The sequence below is a fragment of the Phalangium opilio genome, unplaced genomic scaffold (assembly GCF_054372755.1).
Source record: "Phalangium opilio isolate 3A_F unplaced genomic scaffold, DU_Popi_V2 ptg000011l_1, whole genome shotgun sequence".
NCBI lineage: Eukaryota > Metazoa > Arthropoda > Arachnida > Opiliones > Phalangiidae > Phalangium > Phalangium opilio.
Window position 1 is genome coordinate 10,545,205 of NW_028324147.1, and position 2,760 is coordinate 10,547,964.

At 41.2% G+C, this 2,760-nt stretch overlaps 1 long non-coding RNA gene across 1 annotated transcript; it reads left to right on the plus strand.

The window, feature by feature from the left end:
• Positions 1-799: 799 nt before the first annotated feature.
• Positions 800-1,999, plus strand: LOC149712101 (uncharacterized). The gene is made up of 2 exons (XR_016377773.1): positions 800-928; positions 1,549-1,999. It is a non-coding gene; the product is annotated as an uncharacterized LOC149712101 (long non-coding RNA).
• The last annotated feature ends 761 nt before the right edge of the window (positions 2,000-2,760 follow it).

The window sequence follows — 2,760 nt, forward strand, 5'->3', positions numbered from 1 at the left end:
CTCTCGGTTTAAATACTAGGCATTTTATTTTAATATTAAATTACAAAACGTTCTAAAACACGTCCATCGTAGTTTATTTTACACGTTAACTCCATAGAAGTGTAAAACTCGTGGCAACAAACTTGCAACTGCTCATGCGCGGTCATAAGTGTGAAAAAGGTCTATATAGTCTAGTCATTTAGGTAGTCGGGAATCGGCACATTTGTCAAAATGTCAGATTCGAGTTCCATCCTCCTAGGCTAAAGAACAACCGTTCAGCCTAGTTAGCAGCCGATTTCTCAATAGTATTCCCCACTATCCCCAGGAGCCGCTACCATCGCGAACTACTTTCCGCTTGTCACGTGACATTAACGATGACCTAATATATCTCTGATTCGATTGGTAGTTGAAAACGAGGCTCACCAACCACCCATTGCTTCTCATTTTACACGAATACCGTTGCTAAAGGCTGGAAAGGTTTAACGTTCTTCACTTTCTGATCTGTGCGCTTTTGATTGTTTGAACAGCGCGGAATACTACAATCCGATAAGCGATACTTGGACCACTATTCTTCCCATGCATTCCCCGAGAAGCAGTGTACCGCGGTCATCTTTACGTTATCGGCGGATTTAACGGGGTATCCTGGCAGAAAATATTCGTTACGGGCTTTTCGTTAGCCCGATCGTTAGGAAATTTTCGGTAGCGTAACGAACGTCTCAGAATAGGACCCCAGGTTGCAATGCGGAGAGGTTTACGACGAAGCTAATGGCACTTGGGAAACAATCTCTTCAATGATTAACCCGAGGAGTAATTTTGGCATTGACGTATATTCAAAGCTCGCGCGTCCACTTGCGTACCCTCCCAGCTGACCAAGTCGCTAGCGTTGCGGTAATGACGGTAGCTTCACCGCGGACGTACATTAACAAGTTTAACCCACTCCCCCCCCCTGGTAAGCAACTTGTAGAATATGGAGTCGTTCGACCGAGCTGCGTCATTACTGGTCTAGAATTAGTCCTTTCGAAAGTTTTCTTCTCTTTTGCAAGTCGGTTGGATTTCGTTGATTACAAAGTTGGTCAACGTTGACTATACCATAAGTTTATAAGATGGGTTCCATGAGTAAGACACTTCCTATACTTCGTAATGCTAGAGACTTACAGCTCGAGCTAGTTCGAGAACGACAAGCGAGAATTGACTATACACGCGGTTTTGCAATCCATCATCCTATTTAGTCTGTACTAAGCCTTTGACTGCGCCTCACCAGGCGTCGCTTTACGAGAATCTATGACTTTTCAACTACGTCACTTCATGACAAGCTCTCAGTAACCATTGACAAACATAGACTATACTTGAATGCGCGTGCCAATAAAACAGGCGGATCATGACTCTAGATGTTTTTCCAAGTAGCAAACAGTATTCTGCCTTATCTTTGGCATGTTTAAAATACCATTGGTAAATTATATTAATTTGAAATAAGCGTTGACCAACTTAAGTCATTAGAGAAATTTAACCGACTTTCATAAGAGATCAAAACTTTCTCAAGCCAAAAGACCATTAACTCGGGGTGTTCAGGTAATGGACGATTACATCTACGTCATTGGAGGATTCAACGGAACGACCACCGTTCCTTTGGTTGAAAAGTACGACGGAACTTCGGACGAATGGACAGAGGTCAGAGATATGAACGTCAATAGGTCCGCCTTGGATATCTTCTTGGTTCCCGTCTTGGGCAATATCAAGGACTATCTGTATCCGGCCAGGGATCAATTGGCCGAAGAAATAAGACTGGAGAAATTTAACAATTCACGCATGCGCGTCATAGAGGAGGAGGATACCTCCGACGAGGAGATGGAGATATAATTCTAACTATCGCGATTTTTGCTAAATTCATAAGTGATAATTGTATATTTTTTTTTACCTGTTGATGTATTTTTGATGTAAGAACGTTTTAATTTCAAATTTATTTTCAATCTCGAACGTTTTGAAAATTAAGTTTTGAAATTAAAATTGAACTCGTGAATTGGATTTGTGTACTTGGTTATCTATTCCGTTGTGGCTCCAGTGATTCTATGGGCGACCTTTTAACTCAACTTGAATATATAAAATAAAGCATTTCTCGTGGGTTGCTAATTGATCTAGAAAACATAGAAGCGACATAAGAAATTCTTCTGGTGAAGCGATGATACGTTGGTGGGGCTTATTACTGACGTCACAATGGTTGAAGTGTTGAGAGTTGACTAAAGTACCCGACCACATTGCGAAGCTAAAATTCCTAGTGTCGCTTCTATATTTTTACTCGTGAAAACAAGAGCAAATTTATTAACAGTAAAGAAATGTAATACTAAAAGTTAATTATTTTTAGAAATGATATTTCAGACATTATCGTTTATAGTAATTTTAATGGAGAGTTAAAATCATTAATTTCTTCGTTAGTTGATTTGTAAAGTTTATTTTCGGAGCTACGGAGGGTGGTTATCTACCATTGGCAATACCATGGAGGTTCGCGTTGGTATATAATCCTCGCAATCCAATACCGTGGCCACCGCCACCCCAAGTCCTTCTGTATGTTGGTTTTCGTGGTGGCGGCGCACTTGTCGAAGGTGGATCATCTACACTTCTTTCAGGAAACACCCAATTAGTAGAGCAATTTGCCATATGTCTAATCAGCGCCACTAGCGGATGGTCTGAAAACTACTCCCATAGAGTCTAGGTATATTTAAGCGGGTTTGCAGAATTTCCGCCAGGTGGCTCGAACGCCGCGCCATCTGTCGGAAATTCTGCAAA